The sequence below is a fragment of the Coturnix japonica genome, chromosome 31, assembly GCF_054131305.1.
Source record: "Coturnix japonica strain WE chromosome 31, WE-NBRP24, whole genome shotgun sequence".
In the NCBI taxonomy this organism is placed as follows: domain Eukaryota; kingdom Metazoa; phylum Chordata; class Aves; order Galliformes; family Phasianidae; genus Coturnix; species Coturnix japonica.
Genome location: NC_140693.1, coordinates 199969 through 210820, shown reverse-complemented (window position 1 = coordinate 210820; position 10852 = coordinate 199969).

The following is a 10852-nucleotide window of genomic DNA, read 5'->3' as shown; positions in this document are numbered from 1 at the left end:
GGGGAGCAACCTCTAACCACGGCCACGGAGCTCTATGAGCGGCCCTTACCTGGAGTGACAGTTGTTGTGTGCATGGCCTCTATTACTCTCAGGGGGACAGTCAGTGTGCGAACTCTGCCGTTCCAAAATGCAAGCCAGCGCATAGGTGCTCCACCTGTCTCTTTAGAAAGGAGGTAAGGGAGTGGGACTGTAAGTAACTGCTTCTCATCAGGAAGATGGTGCAGTTTCTCCACATGTATTTCTAGAAATTCAGTTTCACAAGCCTTTCAGGGAACAGACGGAAATACACCTACCACGTGCTTTGTCCTTCATGATTTTCATTAGCAGAGGGGGCAGTGTCTGCAGATATTTTCCTGTTTCCAGGGCCTCTTTCTGTTTCTCAGGACCTAAACAGAAAGCATTAAGATAACTTTCAGACAAACAAGGTATTAAACTGAACGGTCTTTTCAGTGAAGTCAGTAACGACAACAGCCACCCCTGGGATGCCTGTGGGGTTCCAGCACAACTAAGGATTTAGCACGGCCTTCCCTGGAGGCACTTTTGCAACCAAAGAATGAGAACTTTTCACCACACACTGCAGCTTACCTAAACGCATAACGGCATCACTGAATGGGACCAGGGCATTGTGCGAGGGCAGGGCACACACACACAGGTGTGCATTCTCACTCACACCTGCAGACGCGCCTGGCTGACATTAGGACTGTGAGCTGGCATCTCTCAAAGGAAGTAAAATCTCATGACATGGTATGCTGTAATTTCTCTCTTCCTTAGGGACCTGCAGTGACTGGAAGGGGCTCAGGTGATGACATGGCACTCAGACCTGGGTCAAAAGTTGCAAAGCTGCAGAGAAGCCAGGTGGGCAGTTGGCTGGCACTCAGCAGCTTTCCAGATACTCTCTCCAGGCCATGTAAAACAATCTTCAGAGAAGGCATAGAAGAACATTTGGCCCCTCAAGGTTTTTTTAGTGGGGAGATCTCTGATGTATGGAGACAAAGTCAACGGGATGCTGGGAGCATGCAGCACCCAAGAAACAGTGACTACCCAAGCTTCTCATGGAGAAGAAATCACCAGGCAGTGAAAAGATGAACCCCTCCTGAACTTCCACAACCAAATATGAGCAAAGATCATGAGATGAAGACTGGTGACTTACGTCTGGCATCCACCCCAGGCTCAGGGACGCGACTTTGCTTTCGAAATGCACCAAAGGGGCCTGCAGGCACAAGAGTGATCAGACACAGGTGAGGAGAGCTTCCACTGCGCACTGGGGTCTGCCTTGTTTTTTTTCCTGCAGTGACCTGTGAGGACTGGCTGCAGGTCAGGGAATGACATGGCCCAAACAGCAAAGGAATAGGAGCAAAGACTGGCAAGGGCCGCCTTCCCACTGAAATGTGACAATTCTCCAAGTAAAGAAATACTAATGACTGATCTGTGTACGACCTTCAAAGCACAAAGAGACTTGAAAGACCTTTGGAGAGCCTTACGTACCCAAATAAGCTATTATAGCACTAATTTTTCGACTTCCAAGGAAACAGACACTCACAACTTACCTCGGAGTTTCCCCTGAGGCACAAAAGCAGTCTCCTTCCAGTCATCTGAGGAAGGAGTACCAATGTCATCATCTAGAAGAAAGAACAGAAGAGGGTTGTTCCCATTGCATGCTGTGATCTTCCTCTCCCTTAGTGACAGGGAAGGGGCCAGGGAAGGGGACAGGTAACAGGATGGGAGACTCAGGCCTTGATCGCCAAAGCTATAGAGGGGCCAGGGTGACCTGGAGCCTAGCACTCGGCAGCTTTACAAATGCTCCCTCCTGGCCACATGCAGCACCCCTCTGGGACCGCGTGGAAGAGCATACAAAGAAAAGGTGTCTGAAACACACTGGGCTACAGCTGGGGGTCTCTGTTGGGAACCAGGATTTTTCTATGGGGAGCATCAGGCAGCTGGAGCAGAAATGCTCATGCTTTTCCCAGCACACACCTTCCACGTTCTCCCCTGGGACACCCCCAGGATGAAGAGCATGCTCCACCCAGCCAGCGGCAGAGCCGTGGGAGCACAGGGCTTCCTCATGCCCTTGCCCAGCTCCTGTGGTGCTGCCTGTCCCCCTTTTCCAATACCCCCCCGCCCCCATCGAAGGCAGCCTTAGGGCTATAAGGCACAGAGCCACTGGAACCAGAACCTGGGCTTCTCACTCTCATTTCTGCTTATTTTTTACCCCATCTCTGCCCACCCACCTGCTCCTGCTGCTCGCCCTGGAGCAGCACAAGTCTCCTGACAACACATGGCTATCAGTAGGAGGACGGCAAGGCAGGTGGGGGCCGTGGCCCCCAGTACTCGTGCCATGCTGCTACCACCACTGCTACAGCCACAACGAGTGCTGCTATTGGGGCACAGAACACCTAGAGCACGCAGCTGGGCATTGTGATCTTGTGGCACAAGGCAGCAATGTGGCAGGGCATAGTGACCTCACATCCCCAGGCTGCTGGCTGGGCCTCCCCACGGGCTGCTCCTCCTGTGCAGCAGGGCTGCATAGAGTGGGTGCTTGTGGCAACCCTTAGTGGGTGAGTGCCAGGCTGCTGGGGAAGAATTACTGGGAGCGTGTCCCACTGGGTAGATCTGTTCCACCGCAAGGACCAGGCTCCCCCTGGGCTTGTTATGGACGTTGAGGATTCCCAGTCATCTAGAGCAGCAGGAGACCATGGCAGATATTTTCACATTTACACTGTGGAAATATATTATTGTGGAATGGTTTGGGTGGGAAGGGACATTAAAGACCCAGAGACTCTGTCAAAGGATAAAGAAAATCGCTCCAGTGTTGTTTTTACTGCTTTGTGCAAATCAAAAGATTGCATTTTGTCTTTTAATGGCCAAAAAAGCCATTTCTTCAGGGACATTGTATTTGTTGTCACAGACTCTAACAAAAATGCAAACTGAGCTTTATCTGTAGCATCAATACTTTAGTATTTCGTATCTTGTATTTGACAGTTCCCTCCCAGCCAGTTGCCCGTGCCTTTCTCTCAGCCCATGAGAGCACCACTTACTGCCTCTGGGAACTTGGAAACTGGCAGCATGATGGCCAGCACACACACAAGGTGCTCGTGACACAGCTCCAGACGGCTCTCCTGAGGCCCAGCTTCATTTCACGGCCACTCACGCTCTGCTGCTGGACATTCTGCAACGGAAAAGCCACCGGATGCAAATCCCATCCCTCACAGATGGTATCAGACCCCTGCTCTCATGGCAGTCACCACCGCCCGGCATTGGACAGCGCTTCCACTGCCCTTGCTCCTGCCACAAGACACCAAAGTCTGCTTCTAGTTCGGCTCCACCATGGGATCCTGTTTGCAACAGAAAAACACACGGAGGCTGCCAGCCACTGCAACACGCGCTGTGAAACCCCTGGCACTGCTGAGTCCCATGAGCAGAGGAGAGAAGCGTCTGCCTGCCATGGACGGGCTGCGGCGGGATTGAATCCTGCCTTCCAATCGGGACACCCCCAGGGAGAGCCTCCCTGGGGACCCAAAGACTTACGGCAGCGCCAACACAGCAGGCAGAAACGCGACGTGCTCCTGACTGCCCGCACTGTTCAAAGCTCCCTGACTTGCGGAATCAAACTCTATAATCCAGAGATGGGTTATAAAGCAGGTATGTTTTATTCCAGCGCTGGGTGCAAGGGGGATAGCTCCTCCAAACTTGCACACCAACTTGTAAAACCGTGATACAGATATAGGTACACCTCATGCATAGTCAATGATTTCCCGTAATTCTAACATGCATCCCTTAATTCTAATACACATTCTTTATCATGCAGACCCCCTCTTGTTATCGCCCGTCTTGTCACGGAGATGCAAATATCAAAAGAGGAGTTGCAACACCTAATCCCCTTCTCGCCAGGTGTCTCAGGGAGTTCTCACTCCTTAATCTTCATCCTTCCTGCTCTTCCAGACCCACTGTCTCCATTCCTTGTTATTCTAACTAAATCATTTTCTGTAAACTACCTTTAACTATCCCCCTTTTAGCCCCCCTTTATTCTGAATTCCAGCAGAGCATCTGTTTTCTGCTTCCCTGTTCATCCCTCCCTCTCCCTCTCCCTCCCTCCGCCCTATGATGGCAGCCCTTCAAAGCAACCAACACAACCACGCCAAACCGCAGCCCGGACTCGTCCCGCTCACTGCAATTCAGACCCACTCCATCCGTACAAACCTTCATCCACGCCGTTTCTTAACCGGGCCTCGGCGCCACCCAGATCTTACAGCCAGCGAGCGGCCGGCAAACGAATGGCCGTCTTCCTCTTGGTGCCGCACAGCCCAGCACGGCCGGAGCCGCACCACACGATCCGGGCCGGGGCCGGCTCAGGCTCTGCCTCCAGGCTTTTGGGGCCGGCCGGGTGACTCCGCAGCACAGCGAGACCGTGGAGCCACCCGGGAGCCGCCTCTGGGTGCCGGCAGCGCTGCGAGCTCCTCCCCCGACAGCCCCTCCGTGCCCCCGCACCGAGGCCCGACCCCGTTCGCAGCACAGAGCCCGCTCCTCCCGGCCCTGCTCATGGCCACCATGGCCCGGAAGTGCTCTCCGCCGCCTGCAGGAAGCACTTCCTGTCACTGTCACGTGGCTCAGGCCGGGCTGGGGCCTGTTGGGGTGGGGGCAGCTGCCAGATCTTCTGCCAGTAAACACTTCTGAGCACCCTCTTCTGGAGGTGAACAGCTCTGGAGGAAGGTGCTTTCAAATGTCCACAAAGTGATGTTGATTGTCACACAGTAGCACCCATCACTTGCCTCCTCCATAAATCAGTTACAGTCTTGTTGGTGAACCTGAAGACAAAAGGTCAGCGCGCTGGGACAAACAGCCACACACCAGTATCACAGAATCACAGAATGACCCAGGTTGGAAGGGACCTCATGGATCATGAAGAACAAACCCCCCTGCCTGGCAGGGCCACCAAACATACACCTTTACTAGATCAGGTTGCCCAGGGCCCTGTCCAACCTGGCCCTGAACACCCCCAAGGACGGGGCATCCACAACCTCCCTGGGCAGCCCGTTCCAGGGCCTAACCACTCTCCTAGTAAACAACTTTCCCCCTAACATCCAACCTAAATCTTCCCTCTTTCAACTTCAATCAGTTTCCCCTTGTCCTGCTATTACCAGCCCCCTCCTCATCCTATGTGGAACACCAGTGCCAGCAGTGCGGCCGCCATTTTAGAACCCTCTCCACGTCACCTTGGTCACCGCTGCCGCGCGCAACGCACTCGCCTCTGACAGCTGTGGCAGTTAGCAGCCATGTCGGCAGCTAAGAGGGCGAGGGTAGAAGTTTTCCCTGTTTCAGGCGGGAGGATGGAGCTGGGGGCCCTAGGAGTGAGAAGGAGGAGGGGGCCCGCCATGACCACCAGGCAGAGGATGGGTAAGAGAGCCATATTCCATCATGCCTGGACCAGCCCCGTGACCACCACCCATGTGGAGCCTATGGAGGTGGATCCACCTCCAGATGAGCGAATGGAGGTGGATCCACCTGCAGAGGAGCCCATGGAGGCGGATCCACCTGCAGAGGAGCCCATGGAGGTGGATCCGCCCGCGGCATAGCTGGCCTGGCACCACACCACCGTGCCAGGCCCCGCGCTGGCATGGTCACAGCTCCACCGTGGCTGGTCCAGGCGCTGAGCTCCTTACCCGCTGCACGGCCCCCGCCCCCTGCATTAGCTGGGTGGCATTTTTGTAACATCTGTTCCTCCTTTGGGCCTATTCTGCAGCCACATTCTGTGGGCCCCCAGTCCCATCTTTACCCTGTTTGTTCCAGTCCCTGTTTCTATAGTTGGTTTTTGGGTTTAGTTTAGTTTTAGAGTTAGGTGTAGGTTGTTGTTAGTGTTTTTGAGTTAGGCATAGGTTATTGTTTGTGTTTTCGAGTTAGGCATTTCTTATTGTTCATTTTTTAGTGTTAGGAGTAGGTTAGGAGTAGGTTTAGTGTTAGTAGTTGGTGTTTTCCTGTTAGGAGTTTGTTCCTCTTCATTCTTTAGTGTTAGGAGTAGATTGTTGTTCCCATAGTAGAGTTAGGCATAGGTTACTGTTGGTACTGTAGGGTTGGGCGTGGGTTCCTACCAGCAGCTGGCAGCAAACAGCGCTCGCTCAGTAAGCACACGTCTGCTTTCTCCCCCGGAGCCGTGAGTGCAACTGCCATGAGAGCAGAGGTCTGATACCATCTGCGAGGGATGGGATTTGCATCCGGTGGCTTTTCCGTTGCAGAATGTCCAGCAGCAGAGCGTGAGTGGCCGTGAAATGAAGCTGGGCCTCAGGAGAGCCGTCTGGAGCTGCGTCACGAGCTTCCTGCATGGCCAGCGCAAGGTAGGTGTGCCTTACTTTAAGCATGCACTGAAGCAGTGTTGGTTAAGCACGGCTCACTCCTCTGTCTGCAACAGATGGGCTTTCTGCGCGCTTTATTGCTGTGGCCAGCGTTGAACAGCACAGCAGCAGCGAGGCCTCGAACATGTCCACAACCAGGTACGTGAATGTGAGTAAATTTAGCTGTGTGAATGATGTTATTGTTCATATTAGTAAGGCAGTATTCACATGTGTGTGATGGAGCTCAGGGATAGGTTTATTCTTGCCTGGTAAATTTTCCCTTCTTTGACACCCACCCGTCCTCTTGCTTCTCTTCCCCTCACCTGTAAGTGCAGCAGTACTGAAGGCTGAGGGCTCTTCTCCGAGGCAGGCGCTAAAGGGCAATTGAAATGCAAGTTTGTTGTCCCTCTTTGTTCTTGGGTCGGTAGCCCAAGGTGACCAAGCTTCAGAGCACTTCTCTAAGTCAGCCTGGAAATGTTTCTATCAGGAAGTAACTCCATCACAGTGCCTGAGAGTAATAATAGTAATAGTAATAGTAATAGTCTCGTGCGGGTTGGAAGGGACCTTAGAGATCATCGAGTCCAACCCCCGGGATTCCAGCCTCTGTGCTACAGGGTGGCACTTCTACCACTTGCACCACAGGGGGATTCGAACACCCGGGCCCCGGTGTTGCAATGCAGCATTCCTACCACCTGCGCCACGGGGGCACACAAAAAGATGCCTCTTTTTCCCCCCTCACAGCAGGCAGCCTCCGTGAGAGCAGTAGAGCAGCAGGCTGTCTGTGCTATGGCTGCTGAACTGCATTTCTGGCCACCTGAGATCCCTGAGCCCATGCTAATGAAGAACATGCTGCGCCACAGACTCTTCTACGGAGCCGTTTTGCAGCTTCTCTGTGCTGGCCATCATGCTGCAAGTTTCCAAGTTCCCAAAGGCAGTAAGTGGTGCTCTCATGGGATAGGAGAAAGGCACGGGCAACTGGGTGGGAGGGAACCATCTGTAACTGTTGCCAGCAGCCTGGAGGTGCCAGCTCAGTCTTATCCTGTGGCTACTGCTGCTCCCTATGAGCTGCCAGGCAGAGGGTCCTCCCGCCCGTGCAGGGACCGCCTTGCAGGAAAGGGCTTTAGGCTCTGGTTTGTGTGGGATTTGGGGAACGAGACAGGGGTGGAGTTTCTTGTGTGCCCGACTGTCAGGAAGGTGGTTCCCAGTTCTGGCAGCCCAACGTGCCCAGCAGGGTGACTTGAGCTCCCAAAGCGAGCCGCCAACCAGTTGTTAGCTGAGAAGGTTCCCTGAGCGTTTCCGAATTGATTCTTGTAGGACTCGGAGAGTTTGGGGACTGAGACTTGGGAGAGAGTGAAGAAAGCTGAGGCAAGGCAAGCGCTGCTCAGCTGAGGAAGAAAGCCGAGAAGGAAAGCAGAAAGCAACGATGATGGCCTGAGCAAGAAGCTACAAAGGACAGCAGAACCACCTGCAGCGCTTTCTCGAAGGTGGCACCAAAAGCTGCTGACTCAACGGTCCAGTTTACCGGCACAGCTGTGCTTTCCCTGTCATGGACGGTGGAGATGATGGAAGTGAACTGGACAGGAAGGACTTGTGCTGCGTTAGAAGCAAAGAGGGCTTCACCTGTGCAGGACTTGGTGTACGGCAAGAGCTGGAGACGCTGCGTTCCTTCAGGGTGTGTCTCTTGAGGTCCAGGCCCAGTGTAGGGTTAGGTTGAAATAGGGCTGGCTGGGACTGGAGAGGGAGGAGGTGACGTAGCCCTGGGGTTTGGCTTCTCCTTGGGTCTGACTGGAGGCTGAGTGACTGATTGCTAAGCGGAAATCCTGGGCACTGGGGCTTCATTTTGGGGTGTGGGCGGGGTAATAAATAGAAGCCGAGTCCTTTTGTACGCAATAAAATTGAAGCGAACTTTCTAAACCTGGTGCTGCCTCTTTCAGTAGCTGGTCAGAACGTCCCTCGCTCGGGCTGGCAATCACAGGGTGATGAAGCGGTCGGCTTCACGTCTCTCCCTTGACATGGTGCAGGTTTTCCCCCGTTTCCTTGTTGGTCTTCCCAACCTGTGGCCTTTCAGCCAACCCGTAAGTGCTGGTGACAGGCTGTGAGCATCTCCTTGCTCTCTGAGGACTGACAGAAAGAAACCAGAGGAGGGGAAGCAGCCTGGCAGGAAGAAGGGTGTCCCGTGCTCAGCCCCTTGAGTTGGCCTCTCTTCCCTGAGGGTTCTTTCAGCTTCTGATGCACCGTGTGCTGCTGTTTGCCCTGGGAAGCCCAGCTGCACGCTGGCAGCCGTGGCCTGTGCATCATCCTCCCCTTGAGGCCCAAGGAGTTGTTTGTTTTTATGTATTCAGTATTGGTGTGGCATTTTGTTGTTTTGTTCAGCTTTGAGATCAAGGGGTAATTTAACACCGTTGGAAGTAATTGGGGTTCAGGAGTAGCACATGCAGAATTTTGATCATGCAGCAAGTTGTGATTTCTACTGTGTTAAAGAACTGGCACACACATATACGCCTGCAGCCGGAGTTTGATTGACTCTCGTCAATACGGCCTTCCAAATCCCGGCCCTGGGGAGCTGTCCAACATTTTGTATTACCTAAGTTTATTTTAAACAGCCAAGGAGGAGTAATCTCTTAAAGGCTTTTTTAAAGGCATTGGACTAGGTTTTGATTATCACGTCTCAGGAAGCTTCTGCATTCCACCTAGTGCTAATGGGATAAATCAAGAGCAGATTACACAAGAGATTCAGGCCTTGCTGCCAGTCTTTTATGAATCAGAACTTTGTTTCATGTTGTCAGATATTCTGGTTTCCTTTTCAGGAGATTCCTTTGCTGTATATTAAGAAGGCCAAGGGCATCCTGGCCTGCATCAGAAACAGTGTTGCCAGCAGGAGCAGAGAGGTGATTGTCCCCCTGTTCTCAGCACTGATGAGGCCGCAGCTCGAGTGCTGTGTTCAGTTTTGGGCCCCTCAGTGCAAGGAAGACATGGAGGCCCCGGAACGCGTTCAGAGGAGGGCAACAAAGCTGGTGAGGGGTCTGGAGCACAGGCCATATGAGGAGCGGCTGAGGGAGCTGGGATTGTTCATCCTGGAGAAGAGGAGGCTCAGGGGAGACCTCATTGCTCTCTCTAACTTCCTGAAGGGAGGCTGTAGTGAGATCCGGATGTAGTGTGTAGGTCAGATCTATGAGGCAGGAGCTGCTGTGGGGCAGATGTGGGTCAGATCTATGGGGCAGGAGCTGTTGTGGGGATGATGAGGGTCAGATCTATGTGTCAGAAGCTGTTGTGGGACAGATCTAAGGGGCAGGAGCTGCTGTGGGGCACATGTGGGTCAGATCTATAAGGCAGGAGCTGCTGTGGGGCACATGTGGGTCAGATCTATGAGGCAGGAGTTGCTGTGGGGCAGATGTGGGTCTGATCTATGGGGCAGGAGCTGCTGAGGGTCAGATCTATGGGGCAGGAGTTGCTGTGGGGCACATATGGGTCAGATCTATGGGACATAAGCTGCTGTGGGGCTGCTGTGGGTCATATCTATGGGGCAGGAGCTGCTGTGGGGATGATGTGGCTCAGATCTATGAGGCAGGAGCTGCTATGGGGCAGATATGGGTGAGACATATTGAACAGGAGCTGCTGTGGAGCTTAATGTGGATCAGATCTATAGGGCAGGAGCTCCTGTGGGGCAGATGTGGGTCAGATCTATGAAGCAGAAGCTGCTGTGGGGCACAAGTATATCAGATCTATGGGGCAGGAGCTGCTGTGGATATGATTTGGGTCAGATCTCTGGGGCAGGAGCTTCAGAGGGGCTTATGTGGGTCAGATCTATGGGGCAGGAGCTGCTGTGAGGCTGATGAGGGTCACATCTATGGGCCAGGAATTGCTGTGGGGTAGATATGGCTCATATCAATGGAGCAGGAGATGCTGTGGGGCAGATCTATGGGGCAGAAGCTGCTGTTGGGTATATTTGAGTCAGATGTATGGGGCAGGAGCTGCTATGGGGAGATGTGAATCTGATCTATGGGGCAGGAGCTGCTGTGGGACAGATCTATGGGACAGGAGCTGATGTGGGGCTGATATGGGTCAGATCTATGGGGAAGGAGCTGCTGTGGGGCAGATGTGGGTCAGATCTATGGGGCAGGAGCTGCTGTGGGGCTGAAGTGGGTCAGATCTATGGGGCAGGAGCTACTGTGGGGTAGATGTGGGTCTGATCTATGGGGCAGGAGCTGCTGTGTGGCTGATGTGTGTCAGATCTATGGGGCAGGAGCTGCTGTGGCGCTGATGTGTGTCAGATCTATGGGTCAGGAGCTGCTGTGGGGCAGATGTGGGTCAGATCTATGGGTCAGGAGCTGCTGTGGGGCAGATGTGGTTCAGATCTATGGGGCAGGAGCTGCTGTGGAGATGATTTGGTTCAGAACTATGGGTCAGGAACTGCTATGTGACAGATGTGGGTGAGAGATTTTGAACAGGAGCTGCTGTGGGGCTTCAGTGAATCAGATCTATAGAGCAGGAGCTCATGTGGGGCAGATGTGGGTCAGATCTATGGAAAG